The 15,268-nt window shown below is 45.7% G+C and overlaps 2 long non-coding RNA genes across 2 annotated transcripts in view; both read left to right on the top strand.

The window, feature by feature from the left end:
- Positions 1 to 15,268, top strand: part of LOC138111919 (uncharacterized) — a 52,870-nt gene that overhangs the window by 19,797 nt on the left and 17,805 nt on the right. The gene's annotated exons all lie outside the window — the stretch shown is intronic.
- Positions 10,700 to 14,659, top strand: LOC138111920 (uncharacterized). Its single transcript, XR_011151501.1, has 3 exons — positions 10,700 to 10,862; positions 11,476 to 11,647; positions 12,096 to 14,659. It is a non-coding gene; the product is annotated as an uncharacterized lncRNA (long non-coding RNA).

Below are 15,268 nucleotides of genomic sequence, written 5' to 3'. Positions count from 1 at the left end.
GTTAGCAACAGCAGGTGGGGACAGACAGATGAGGCAGCAGAAAGAATCACTGCCATGATGCCAGCCAGCAGAGTAAGCTGTGGTGGCACCTTAGCAGAAGCTTACGAAGCATCCCGATTCTTGGAGGTGTTGTAGCAAAGGGGAACTTGAAGGATCAGCTCAGAGGTGTAAAGCATCAGGGTACCTGTCTGAAAGTGTGGCTATGGAAGATTGTATCTCAGGCTGAGCTCTCAGGAGGTGGTCTCTTGGCCCAAGGATAAAAGGTAGTGGGGAGAATGGGTGGAAAAGAAAAAAAAGTGGACTGTGTTGGGGTTGGTGCTCGGGGGTGAGTTTCTGAGGGCACAGAGATGCAAATTGTGGGTCTCTGTGGCAGCATTCAAAGTGGCTATGAAGGGGAAAGGAGTGCATTTGTGAGTGACAGAAGAGATGATGCTGCAGTAACTGAGAAAATAAGAATTTGGCCAGGTTCTTGGCTGTTCAGAATGGCAGTAAAGGCCATGCCTGAGTAGCATTATTAGGACTGAACCTGGAAGGTTCAGCTTGGCAGTGCTGATCCCGGGTAAATCTATCATTGGAAATGCCCCTGGAAGGGTGACCTTGCTGGCTCTGCTGTGGAAAGAAGAGGGAGGCTCAAGTCTGTCTCAGTGACGTGGTCTAAGCTCACAGCTGAAGGACAGTGCATGGCTTTGTTTGAGCAGTCTGGAGTCAGGGTTGAGCCAGGAGCCACCTGCATGTAGGGGTTGGCTGAAGTTGTGTCTGGGATGGGAGTGGTCTTGGAAGAGATGGGAGGAGGCAGCGTCGAGAGCAGGGTGCTCTCATCAGGAGACAGGGGAGGTGAGGAGGATCTTCAGAGAGATTGTGAGAGAGGTATGAGTGGAAAAAGGTCAGAAGAGTAGCATGGAAGCCAAAGGAAAATTAATCCTCATGAAGGTGAGATGTCTGAGTGAGGATGTAGGGAATGCAAGGAAACTGGAGACAGAGAGTTGGATCTGAGATTGTGAAGACAGTTGTCTGCAAACTAGGCTGTCTCTTTGGCCAGAAATGTTGGTTTCTGTATGTCTGCTTTTGATCTCACTATGAACATTAGTAAATATTTCCATTTTTCTGGCAAAGAGGATGTCCCTAGACCATGCAGCTGCTCAGTGAAAGCAGCTTTGTTATCAGGATGGTGGCCAACATTGCAATGACATTATACAGCTGTTTGGGGCCCTGCACTTTTGCCTGCATTCATCACCTGCTTTTGAACTGGTCCCAGTTCTCATTGCTGACCTATGGGAAACCTCTGCCTTGCACCAAGCTGTTTATCAGACTGGAGAGGCTTTGAATAAAACAATTCCCTGTTCCAGGGAGCTCAAATATTTTGACGAAACTTTAGTCTCATCCCAAAATCTCCAAGCAGCTCCAGCCATCGATGACTTTGACATCTGTGCTCTGAGCTGAGCACAAGGAGAAGATGCTGTATTTCTTTAGCTGGTGCCAGGCTATTGTGAGGGATGATGCAATGTTTTGGCAGCTAAGCTGCAGCAATGAAGGTTTGTGCTGTAGGACTCAGTTCTATCAGAAGTTTTAAGGCCTTAATATTAAAAAAAGAGCCTCACTGAATTGGCAAACGGCCAAGTCATAGTACATAACCTCTGAGCACTCCAGGAGTATTTTCGTAGCAGCTGGATGAGGAATGAGTTGATAGAGACAGAGAAGGGGGAGTTCAAAGCACAGGCCCTCAGATCATTTTTCAATATGCTGGATTGTCCCTACACTGCCTTGGCAGGAAACCCAAACCCTGCTGCACTGTCTCCTTGGCCACCTCCATGGTGGAGCTGCCGGTCTCCCTGTGCCGGGGCTCGGGTGTGAGGGAGAGGTGTTTACACTTCTCATCCGGGGGGAGAGCTGGGAGTGGAGCACAGGCACTTCAGGCTGTAATGTGATAACAGGTTTGCCCCAACACTCACTCCTACTGCTACTAATAGAGCAAGAGAGTGGAAATTCCTCATGCAAGAGGGATCTCTCAGCTGTGGAAAAACCACCATCCTGGTCTTCCCCACTTCTTCCAAGTCAGCAGCTGAACTGCTACTCCTAATACAGACTAATGCCAGGCACCTAACATAGAAAACAGAGTGGGTACACTGAGTATATCAGATCCAGGTTTCCCAAAGAGTTCTGCAAAGTCTCACCCCTCCGTTACCACTGCCTGGTGTGGCTGTGTGGCCTGAGACAGGAGGGTGACAGGGAGAAAATCCCCGTCCCCAGCGGAGCCACATCTCCCCAGGAGCAAGGAAATGACCTCCCAAATGCAAAGTGCACTGGCCATAGTGCATGACTACTGGCCTCCTGCTTCTGTGGCAGTCAACAAAAATTTTTCCATGGTTTTTAGATTTGGGTTTGGTAGGACAGGTGGTGCTGCAGTGGCCTGGCAAAGGGGTTTGGATGACCTGGGTGTGTGATAGCTTCTTCTTCAGTAGACCCACTGGCAGATGAGTTTCCTGAACCAGTAAATTCATGTGAGCACCTGCCCCAGCTGAAGTCACTCCCAGCTTCCAGCAATGCACCGTGCACACATTGCCCTGCCACAGCGAGCCGGGATGGAGGAGCCAGGGAGCAGGAGTGTCTGTGTTGTACAGCAGTGCTGGAGCTGTGGCAGAAAGCATTTGTCCCCAAGTGCTTCCATGTCCTCTGTGCACCCACACTGCCTCCTGTGCTCAGCTTAGATGCAGATGTTCCAGTTATGCTCCAGTTTGTCATCCAAAAGCTTTGAGATTTTCTCACTCCTTTGAGACCAGCAGACATGGGTAACTCTTGAAGGCTGTTCTTCGACTGGCCATTTTGGCCAGTCAAAGAAATTACTTACAAGGGTGTTTCCTTGCTGTAAAAACAACTTAATGAGTTCCCCTTGCCCTACTCTAGGTTTTTGGTCTCATTGACACACTCAAAGGACCACTTTGGTGGGCTGGGAGGTGTTGCTGTGCTGAGGAGAGGAAGGTAGAGATATGGTCTGACACAGAGAGAGAGTGCTCATTTTGGTGAGCCCTATTTTCCTGTGTGCTTGGGGACCTGTGAAGCTCCCCAGACCAGACCATCTGGGTGTGGGGGCCGTGCTGGGAGGGAGAGACACCCCTCTGTGGGACTTGTGGCTGCAGTGCCCCAAGGAGCAGTGCCGAATAAATGTGCATGTCTGCATGTGCATCCACTTTAATCACTCTTTAAATGTGCAGCACGGCGAAGTATTGTATGAGAGTAACGGGGTGACCCCAATTCCCCTTTTCCTCCTGCAAAACCTGTTCATATTCTCTCTCGTGTCTGAGAAACTACTGCAGAAGGGGCTTTCCCTCTCTCACACTCTTTTTCACTTTGTAATAAGAACAGTCTTTCATTGTTAGATTTCAAAATAATCCTCTTCTGTCAGAGTCTGACTCCTACATCCAGCAGCAGGGCTGGACCCTGCACCAGAAAACTGTGCGAAGGAGGTGATGCGTGTCTGGCCACCCATTGCTTTTCCTCTCAGTTTCCCAGGAGCTGCTGTAAAGCCATTCCCTACTGCTGTGGCCAGTAGAGTAATGCAAAGGAGGGTCTGGCTCCAAGGCCATTGAATGGTGTGCAGTCCCTAAACTGCAGAGGATTTTGGACAAAGTGTTAAAGGAAAAGGCTTGGTAGGGATTTTCAGGGAAGAGTCTGCTGCCAAGGAGAGCGGCACCAGCCCGAAGCTGGGGCTGTCCCCCAGCCCTTTGTTCCTCGGGGTGGTCGGCTTCCTCCACCCGGCACGGCACAAAGAGCCTTTGGGAGCTGGCCCAAAACTGAGGAGTGGCAAAATGCAGTTAGTTCCCCTGCTTTTGTAAAAGGCATGTCTGGCTGCCAAGGGAAGTTTCCGTATCCTGCTGCCTTGTGTTCGCTGGGGCTCGTCTGGGACCCACTGTGCCTTCGAGTCCTCAGGCTGCGACCAGAGTCTGGGAGCTTTGCTCCTTCCTTTATACACGGGTGGAGAAGACAACAGTCAAGTGTTTTCAGCTTTTCTGACTGATTTGTGCTCATTATAAAGCTGGCTGCCCGGGCCAGTTTTCTGACATGGGTTGGGTGTCCTGGGGACGTTTGCTTTGCTTCTGCTGGGGCTGAGCTTGTTCTGGAGACAGAGGGCCTGGTCAGAAACTTGGGGAAGATGCTGAAAAGATGGCTCTGAGCTTGAGGGTGCCCTCCAAGAAAGATCCAGTCTAGTGCAGAGGGGTGAGTGAGCTGCCTTGCTTAGGAAGAAAACGTAGTGTGGGGAGAGCACTAAATCCTAAAGACACTAGAGACAATTGTCTCCCTCAGAGTGTTTTGGCTTGAATAAATTGTGAAGGTTGTCAGTAAATAACTTTTTATCAGGCAAAATGGGTTTTCTGGTCCAGCTCCTTTCCTCGTGGTTAATCTCATAGTGAGGGGGTTTTGCCAACACTCAGGGCACAGTATTGGGACAAACCACAGCTCAGGCTTTGTAAAAGGGAACTAAAGAAAAAGACCAGAGATACAGGTGATCAAATAACGATGTTTGTTGGGAATTACTGTGATGTGGAGACACTCTTCATGGGTTGGTGCAAGTACCTGATATCAAGATGGTGTTTAAGCTGTAAAAGCCATCCATAGTGGTATGATGGGCAGTGGATTATGAGGATGAAAGCAGGCTGTCATTAAAATGAAGTTGCAGTTACAGGAGGTGTTTTAATTTGAGTTTATGCAGCGTAGCAATTTGTATATAAAAGGTTCCTACTTTGGGAAAACTTAGGGGTATGGCTTTTGTTAATTTTCTCTTAAGACTGCAGTTTTGGTGTGAGTTCATGTACTGGAGCACTAAGGCTGTCTTCTACAAACACATCTTTCAGGCCACCCAGGTAGGGCTTGGGTCCATTAAGACTGGAGCAGCTGCAGGCAGCTATCATACTGGATCAGCCAAAGATAGTATGAGCATGCTTAATCTTGCATGTATGCCTAATATGCAAATAGCAATAAATGAAAATCTGCCATTTGTTTGACAGGAGCATCCCCCAGTCTGGGGAGCACTCCCCTTGACAGCCACGTTTCATGCAGAAGAGAAGCCATAGCATGCAGAGAAACTCTGAAATGTGTTGTGTTTGATATGAAAAGCATGTGAGGCTTTTTTTCCTGTTTTCTGGAGGGAATTAATATAATAGAGCTGCCACCTTTCATCAGTCAGATTTGGTGGCAGTTGAGCTCAGGGACAGTAGTGGAGAGGAGGGTGTGTGAAAGGTGTGGAGAGAACTGGAATCTGCATCACAGAGAGGAAGGGATTTTTCTGTGCATCTCCAGGAGAAGTGAAGGGCTGTTCTTTGGTGTTTGCTTCTGTCAGAGACCCTGACAGATTTTGGGCTGGGCTGAGCCCGCTGGGGTGGGCACAGAAAGCATCTGGGTGTGCAGCAGACATTGCTGCCAAAGAAAACCAAATCCTTTTTTTCAGAAAGACTGTCAGGGTTATTTAGAGGTAGGTTTAAAACGCACTGCTGTTTTCCCTGCAGTGAGGAATACCTCTCTCTGAACTCTTCCCGGAGGATAGGCTGCACTGCCAAGTAGGAGGGAAACATCCCAGCCTGAGCTCGCATCTGAGTGTGTCTGAAACACAGTGAAGCTGACACAGTTCAGCAGTCTAAGGGGAACTCTAGTGCAGAATTTGGTATTCTAGGTATTTAATGTCCTATATACAGTTTTACAACCAATATATTCAGAATTTTTTATTGTTTATGTACAGTGTCTAGCACACTAACATTTGCTCTTACTTGCTACAGCCGTAATTTTACTAGATACTGTGTGGCCCTACTCCTGCTAGCCCTAGTCTTGACCTTACCAGTATACAAGCACCTCCTGGGCTGGGATGAATATCAGGAGGTCTCACAAGGGGCCATACAGGCAGAAGACTCTCAGCAATTCACCAGAGATTACACATCCTCAGGATCTGTCCCAGCAGGACATTTGGATGGGTGGTGCAGGGGATTTTGGACTTGGTTGCTTCTCTACTTGCCCCTGTGGAGCTCACAGCACAGGAGCTGCTGCTCTGAGATACATTTCTCTTGAGCAGATTTTTGTATTGGCTCAGTCTTGGCATCTCTGAGGCTCCTGGGATGGAGCTGCCACAGCTTGCTGTAGGCATAAACCTGCTGTCCTCCCAATAGCTGCCCCCAAGGTTTTTGGCTGTGCTTGGCAGTGTGCAAACTACCTGCAGTTCTCAGGACACATCAAGCCTCTTTCTGTCCCTTTGCAATAGTTTCTCTTACCCACAGAGCAGCAGAGCTGAGCCACCTCAGAAAAGCGAGTGACTGATTTGAATTAACAAGAAAGTGGAGAAAGCAAGTGTCTTATTTTCTTCCTAAAGTTTCTGGGGAGATGTCTGAAACCTTGGGACATTCCACCAGTGAGTGATCTAATTAACAGGAGTTGAACTCAGCTCTTGTCAGCGTATGCCTTGAGAAGGAGCTTGAACAATTCTATTAAAACTGCACCACTGCAGATAGAGCTAAAGACAGGGAGTTGGATCTGCCCACTTATATATGTCACAAGCTTCTGTCATCCCTAGGACTTACCCTGAGGTCCTTGGCTTTTTTTAAGGGAGCATTTACCTATGCCAAATCCCAAGATTTTTTTTTTCCAGAGGAGGTTATACAGGGAGAATCAGAATGACAATTGGGTGCAGACCTGGGGATCTGTTCTTTCTCTCCCAATCACTTTGAGTGATCTGATATGATGGGGAAAGGGTCTCTTTGTCTGCCTTAAACAGGCTAACTGGTTTCACCTGGCACATGGGGCTGAAGAAGGGACAGAGGTGGGAGATAAAGGTTTTGGTGTGAGGGTGGCTGGTTAGGGCCGTCTCACTGCAGGCAGCAAACCCAGGATACTGACCTGTCTTTGTCTTCCCCCCTCTTGCTACTTAATTACTTAATGGCAGTATCTTAGGCACAAGTATTTTGGGATATGGGTTGGTTTTGTGCATGCTATAAGCTGCACAGTGCCTGGCACAGAAGGGCTCAGTTCCAGACAAATCCTGGGGCCCTCAGGGTGGATGTCCAAGGTTTCCTCCTTAGGTGTGGGGACTGTCTCAGTGGCAGGAGCCCCTCGCGTCAGACAGAAAGTTCTGCCTGTTTTTTCACTGTTGAATCCCTTGTCCCTGTATTTTTGACAGTTCATTTGCCTGGATGGTATAAAAATGAGAAGAGAGTCTGTTCCCTCTTCCCAGTGTAAGGCCTTATTCTCAAGCTCCCACTCCCTCCTCCCAGTGCAAGGCATCATCCACAAAGAGGTGAGCACTGCAATAATCCAATTTCCCACCTCTAAAACAACCAGTTTTGACTGAGTATTTGCTTGGCATTTACACACTGAACAAGAAAATACCATGGTCTGTAAGCCTCTTGTTTGAGTGAATCACCTTGTGAGCAAGGGGCAGTTGCTGGGTCTCAGACTGCAGCTGGGAATTCTCCTGATAGAAAATCTTATTTTAGTGAAAAACCTCAGACATAAGGATCTTTTTATTTGAAGCCTATCACCATCCCATCCTTCCACCCCCTGCAATTTTCAGCTGAGATAAGCCAAGTCTCTGGAGTATATTTTGTTCAGAGTGACCTTCAGTAAACTGGCGCCACGACCTCAGTGCCATGCCCAAAGCAGATCTCTCTGCACCTGCCAATATAACCAGGAGTCTGCTATGTGGAGCAGAAGGTGTTGCTTCTTGGTGGACTTGGCAATTGGTTTGAAGCCTCCTGTTCAGTCTGAATTTCAATCTGGCATTGAATGTGTGTTCTGCCTGGTTTCTAAATGGATAAAATCCTTCAGTTTCTTATTTTGTCTGGTAGGCATTTTTGTACTGTGTACATTTGTGAAGACTGGCTTTCCTATAGATTGGCCTTATCCTGCGATCTCATCACTCTGGTTACTGCAGGCCTAGTCAGTATTTTTGATTCATGGTTGCATAAAAAATATATGTTATTCAGGACAGGACACTAGCAGAACTTGTGACATGATTTAGGAGCATTTGATGATCTCTTAGTTATTTAACCTGAAGAAAGTGTTAAGCCTGTCCTCCCACCACTGTACATGACATAAATGAAAAACTGAGGGGAAAAAGCAGCTAGAGATCCACTCTTCTGCAGATGGCTAACATATATGAAAAGGATTTTGTATTATGTACTTGCTTAATTTAAGTAAAGATAGAATTACTGGTAGGTAGTACCTGGCTGGCATTTACATCTGTCAAGCCTAAATGAGAGTAGGGTGTTTGTGAAGTTGAATGATTTAACATGCCAGTCTTTTCTCAGCTGTCATCTATTTCAGGAATTTCAAATCTTTCTAAATGAAACTTTTCTCCTCCTTGTCTGGCTTCAGAGTGGGGGGAAAATTTACTGGAATAAACAAATAAATAATTTTAGTAAAATCATACTGGCGGCAGTGGGGAAAAGGTGAAGGAGAATAGAGTAACTACTTTAACTCAATGAAATATTGACATGGATAAGCGAAAGAGGGAATAAAAGAGAGAGAGAGAATATGTGATTATCCAGCATCCCAAATGTGCAATGTTAACAAAACTTTCCTGGCAAGGGATGGTTAGCAATTGGCTTGGTATGTCAGGATTAAGAGCAATTGCTCAGCCTGCTGGGAAGCCTCATTGCTCAGGTGATGGAGCGAGAATTCCCTATTTATTCAGCATCCTCCCTGTGAGCCAGGGAATCAGGGCCTCGTGTCAGGCTTGGGCAGGGAGACTGGCAAGTTCTCTCTCCCAAGTCTGAAAGAGAATTTCTCCTAAAAGCTCATTCTGCATGGTGGAAGCCAAGGGTGAGTGCTGCCCTTACACACATTATCCTTTATCATGGGTCCCTTAGGAGGGAATGACAACTCCCAGCCCATTTGGAAGAATTTTCTCATGATTGTTCCAGATGCTTCAGTCTCACACTGAGCTCTTACCAGTTTCCACTACTGTCCACTTTTTTTCTCCTTGTCTTTTCCTTTTCTGCCTTGTCCTGGATTAGAGCTTCTTCCATGTCACAGCTGACTGGTGCTAGCACAGGTTCTCTCTCCAGGGAAGCTGGAGGCACCTGGTAAGATAAATCCTGCTGCTAAAAGCTGTGGACAGTGAACATTAAGCAGCAATTAGTGTGACCTGAGCTCTTTGCAGTGGCGCAATACCAGGAAACTGGATAGCGTGCAATTCCCGCTGGTGGATTTACTGCAGTCACTTGGTGTGGGCAAGACAAGGATGGGAGCGAGCTGTTGGTGACTAATTGCATTTCCTCAAGGGCCTGGACTTTTCTTGAAGGTCTTTCTCAAGGCTAGACTCATCTAAGGAACTCCTGATAGCTCCTTGACAGATCACCTGTCTGGCTTCTTATCTGCTGCTGAGCCGTGAGTCCCAGGTGGGATTAAGCACCCTACGAGTCAGAGTCACTAAAATTCAAAGACATTGATTCACACTTGTGGATTGCAATGTGCTTTTCAGAGGTACAGGCCTTTGAAGAAGCAGCAACAATGGATTTTGAACTGGTTTCAAGGAATAGGTGAGAGAGGAACCATGCCAGTTTTAATCGGCAGCAGCTACGGTTTTATTGTTGAGTGCCAGACTAGCAGCTGGAGAATGCTGGGGAGCATGTTGAGCTTTGATGTTTCCAAATTGTGGTCCTGGGGGATTTCACTGTGACCAAAAATGTTTGAAGTGCTGGCCTCTTGCCACAGTTTAGGATGAGGAATGTTTCTGAAAACCTTCACAGATCTGTATGGAACTGGAGTGCGTTTTTCCCATGCAATCCCAAGCAGGACTGAGACGGATGTACTGTGGAATTATATTACTGTCTTAGGACATCTCTAATTTACAACCCCAGGGCAATAGGAAAATACTAAGGACCAGATTTTCAGTATGTAACTGAGTACCTCATTCTTATGATCTTGGGGAAAAGGAATATCCAGTAGTTCACATTTCTAAAGTGCAATACGATTTCCAATGCCTAGATTTTTATAAAGTGACCTAAGTTCTGTTTGTGTATATACATCTTTGCTTCTGTACATGCAAAAAGTCCTGCAGAAAGCAGTTTTGTTTTTGGTTTTTTTTTGATAAGGCAGTAATGTGTCTCCTGCAAAAGTGGCCATAAAGGTAAAACACAGAATGCAAGCCATTAGATAAGTTGTATTTAACATGTTTCTAATTCTGGCCTGAAAGGAATTGTTGTACCAGCTGAAGGAAAAATAGGGGTCCCGTTTTGTTGCTCTTCAGCAATGATTAAAAAGAAATTGCTCACTTATATCCATTAGGAAATTGTGAGTTCTGGAACTCATGAAATATTATCAGAGAAGGAACTTGGTCACTCATTGGTGTTGGTGTGTATTTAATCAGCAAGGATCAGTGGGACATTGTCCATATACTTTATAAAGAATTCTTGTGAATGGAGAGCTTTTCCCTCTCTCCCTTCACAACCCCTCACCATGCTTTTCCCTTCTCACCTTCATTCCATGTCAGTGCCTGCATTTGGCTTGCAGAGCTCTCACACAGGTCACTGAGAAGCTTTCAGCCAAGAAACGGGTTAAAGAGCCAGTTTTGCAGCAGACAATTAGTCTCTTCTGGCAATACCCTAATTAATCCTGTTATTGGGCTTTGCCACTAATTGCTGTAGGAGAGGTCTGGCCCTAATAAAAGCCACCCCCTTTGGCGGGGTGCCTCCAGTGCAGCCTGGCCCGGGTGGTGGAGCAGCAGACGCTCTGGGTGGAATTCTGTGCGCAGGAATTTGCCTTTGCCGCAGATGGCAGCCGGCAAGGAGCGATGCGGTGTGGAGCTCCTTCCTGGATGTCTGGGCAATTTGATTCGGGAGCCAGGACCGCGCAGTGTGTGCTCAGTGATGCATCCCAGTCTGCAGGTGCGTGATGTGCCACCGCAGTCTGTGGATAAAAGGCTTTAGATTAAAAGCCTTGATCACCTCCCGTTAATGCTTCACGCCAACGGGGCTTTTAAAAGATTGTCTCGATGATAAAGTGAGTGACCTTCAGATCCAAGGGTTTCAGAAGTGTCAGCTATGCCCTCCCATTAGATTATTATTACCGGTTATAATGTCCTGCTGTAAATTGGATAAGACTGGGTGTAGCACTGAGACGGAGTCCATTCGTTCTCCCCGGTCCCCATCTCACTGGGACCGTGTTTCTCTTTGTTCTCACTGAACAACAGTTCACACCCTCACAGTTTCCTGCACTTCTCCCTGAATTTTGCTCAGCACTTTTTAAGTTGGGTAGAGCGCTCCATCATCCAAGGAGCATGCTTCAGCTTTCATGCTAAAAGCAACTGCCAGCCTCACGTAAGTGGTGCCGGGTGCTTCTGGCCCATCAGCCAGATGCAGTGTTTTCCCTGATGCGGCAAAAAAATGGGAGAGCATTCTCTAAACAAGGGCAGGAGGGAGGGAAGAGGACAAACAAGTGACTGTAACAGTGCTTTTGTATTGCAAATTGCATGCCAAACAGGAACCTCTTGTTTTTCAGGAGCTACGTGTCCTTGAATTGGCTGGTGCTCATCTCTTGCTGAGCTCTTGCTGCTGAATCACACAACCTCACCTGGCTGTGCTACGTGTATGATGCAGCAGGGGGGAACAGTGCTGGGTTCAAGAGAGCCTCTGAAACTAATGAAATTTTTCTGAACTAAGCAGGGCACCAGGCAAGTCTGAAAACCCTGTTTGTTCCTTATGATATGGGAACATTTGGATGAGTGGTTGTTATCTATTACTGTATCCCACAGCCATAGGGAAGAGAGGACAGAAGATCCAGCAGGCAGGAATTGTGCAGCAAGATTGATTTATTTAATTATTTTACAAACTCTTTTATAGACTTTTTTCTTCATAGTCTAATAGGACAAAGGATCAGCCACCCCCTGAGTTTATTGGCTAAAAATCCTAAACATCCATTGTCAAAATATTTTTCTACTGTACCATAAACAAAGCTCTGCAAGGTCGCGGGTGTTCATAGTTTACAGAACTTCTGCAAATATCTTCGTGAGAGAGAAATGTATCTCATGGGCTTAGAAAGAAGCAAGAAAAATTCTTGCTAGCAGCAATTTTGTATCCACAGTTATCATTAATTTTTCCTTCCCTGGCTGTTCTGTACAGGCTTCTGCTATCCAGTCCTCTGCCAGAGCTTGATTTTGCAGCCCTCCCCTGGGTGGTTACATCTTGATTTGGTGAGTGCTGCAGCAAGCCATGGTGACCACTGGCAACAGCCTGATTCAGGTTACATATCTCAATTGCTGGGCATGAAGCCCTTCATACTTTTCTGGCTGTGCATATCAGACTCTGTGGTGGCTCCAGAGCAACCACAAGTTGTACAGTTTCAGCAGGCTGGGTGTTCTCAGCATCTCTCCAAAAGCTCTGAGCAGGGTGCAGTGTTGGGCAGTGTCCATTACTTTTGCCCCCTGGTGTTATATGGAAGTCAGTAAGGCTTTCCCCTTATCTTAATAGCATCCCAAATGGCTGTGGCAAGTATAAAACTCTGTGCTTGGTCCAGCTGGCAGTTTATAGCACAGGATTTGCCTTGGACATGGCGTTTCCAGCAGAGGGTTTAACCTGTGGTCCTTAATCCTTGCCAGCTGAACCCATGGGTGTGAGATGCCTACAAAACACCTTCTTTTACCTCTCCAGAAATGTGCTTGTTTAGACCAAGGAAGGGGACTGTGGACAGTAACAGAATTGATACACAGAGGGTGAAAATCCTCCCAGAAATGTCTTTTCAGTCCAAGGGAGTGACTCTTCCACTCCTACTCACTGATTAACACTGGGTTGGTGAGTGTGCTACTGACCAGGGGTGAGAAACTGCTCGTGAGATGAGGCTGGCAGGGTTTGGTCCAGCTCGCTGTATCCCATCTCTCTGCTGGCCTTTGCAGCTCACCTTTCTGCATTTACTGCTGAGCTTTATGGGTTTGCAGAATGATTTCTGGAGCTCTTTCAGATCAATAGACAGTAGAGGTCCCTCTCTGGAGGGCATGTTCTGACATGATATTACCCTGTCATCGGTTCTTTTCTCAGTTTATAGCTTTCCTTAATATTTAAATGGGTTTCTTGCTGCAGTGCTTGTGCCCCGTTTACCCAAATAATCTATAACTCAATGACTTCTAAATCCACTTCACAAGTTGTTATATTCATTATAAATGAGTTGTAGTGCAACCTGCATCTCAAGTAGATATTCTCATCTGGAGGTCTGTGCTGAGATCCAGCAGGAGCAGCAAATATATTAAACCCATAAAACCCCCAAGACATCCCATCCCATACAAAATGAGCTCTAACTACAGACTTTATTCCTCCTTATCACTTCTATTCGCCAACCATTCAATGAAAATGTATTACACACACCCCCCCACACCAGGCAGCTGTTCCTGCAGCCACAGCACTTCACACCGCTCCTACCAAGGTTTTGCAAGTGTCTGGCACTTTTAGCAGGGCCGTTTGGAGATGGCTGAAACTGCAAGTCCCTACAATTATCTGTGTGAGTCTTAAGTGCTTGTGCAGGAGGGACCCAGCCCAGCAGCACTGGTGGGACCAGGATCTCGTGTTAGGCTCCAAGCCCATGCCTGGTCTCCCTGATTTCAGTGGCACCAGGCTCCCTGGCTGCTTTTTCCCAGTTGAAGAGGCAGCTTGGGGTTGACTGGCCAAGGATTCAGACATGCCTCTGTGTCTTTGGGGGCTTTATTATTGTCACAGTCAGCTTTATCTGCCCAAAGGCTTTGTCTGGTAGGATCTTAGCTACTTTTTAATCTCAAATCCTTGCTGATTGCTGTGCTAAAGCCAGCTTCACTCCCCAAACACTTTTATCTGAGAATCCTGCATAGACGTTGCTCTCAAGATTTAACTTCCTTTTTAACTCTGGTTTTGTGTTGTTGTGTGATTTTTTTGTTTGTTTGTTTTTTTAACACCATGGAATAGTAGATGTAAAAGGAACATTTAAGAAAGGAAATTTGGAGTTTGGAAGAGACTCTGTACCACATTCTGACATTGAAGGCAGGAGAAATATTAGAACTTGGCAATATTCCTTTGCTTGTAAAATCTGATAGATTTAGATGTGACTGGTGCCTTGGATTGAATAGGAATGTTATTAGTGTATGAAATTCAATGAGCTCTAATGCTATTTAAAAAGTCCTAATGAGAAGGGTGCTTTTGTGTCAAATTCTATTGGTTTTTTATTTCCTTTTCTGCCTTCCGTATTTGAAGAGCACTAAAAATATTTTTAACAGCTAAGGAGGGAAATAGACTTTTGTCTGAAGGACCTGTGGGAGTAGGGGAGTCTGGGGGAAGGCAATGGAATTTATTTGGTTGGTAGCTTTTACTGTATGGATGTGTTCCCCTGTGAACCATTAAACTGGGGAGTTTGCTTGGCTTACAGCTGGGGCTAATTGGGATCTGAGTTTACTGACTGGCCTCCTTCTCTTTCCAATCAAGAGTCATTGTCTTTCCTGCCTGTTGATTTTGTGTGATTTACAGGGAAGTACCAGCTTAAAGGACAAAGAATTGAGATTATCAGTTTGTACAGTGGTGGGGTTTTTTAAAAATCTTTAGGTTAAATGCAGTCTCCTTGTCCATAAGAAATGGTAAGATCTTGTGCATTTTGGTTTTGGTTGGACACAGTTTCTGAAAAAAATAGTGTATGGAAACATTTATTTATTTTTAAAAATCCATGAGGAAAAAAAAACCCTAAAATGGTATTTTTTTGATCCAAATAAAAGTATTTAGTTTGTTAAATTGAACCTCCTTGTTTTGAACATTATTAGATTGGGTCTGTCTGTGTCCTAAAATCACTGCCCACTGCACAGACTTGCTTCCTTTACTGGTGTTTCGGCTTTGACTGGGTTTTGAGCCTATAGAGGCATCATAGGAGATATATGCTTGGTATGAAGCCCAACCCACAAAAAGGATAAGAGCAATGAACTCACAAACATCCACTTGTAATAGGCATCAAGGACTGTAAGCTGATGCAGTTGTACCAAACAGCCTTGAAGCAAGCTGTTTCTAATGACATTAAAAAAAGATCTTTCATAGTTTAAATAATCTTTGAACTTCAGTTCTGAACAGAACTTTGATATTTTAGCTTTTTCTCCAGCCTGGAGAGGAAAACAAACAGCCAGTGATCAGAATTCACTGTGGAATATTAAATCTGATTTTATTGTTTTGTTTTAATACTACACATACAAGCAAAATTGATCAAGACCTGATGCTTCTGAGTTATATCTCATAAAATTTTATGACTTTTAAAAAATATTTTAAAACATTTCTGCTCCAAAAGCTTGACAGGTCCC

Source organism: Aphelocoma coerulescens, chromosome 5 (genome assembly GCF_041296385.1).
Source record: "Aphelocoma coerulescens isolate FSJ_1873_10779 chromosome 5, UR_Acoe_1.0, whole genome shotgun sequence".
NCBI classification, from domain to species: domain Eukaryota; kingdom Metazoa; phylum Chordata; class Aves; order Passeriformes; family Corvidae; genus Aphelocoma; species Aphelocoma coerulescens.
The sequence above is the reverse complement of the archived record's forward strand: the minus strand, read 5'-3'. Positions and strand labels throughout refer to the sequence as shown.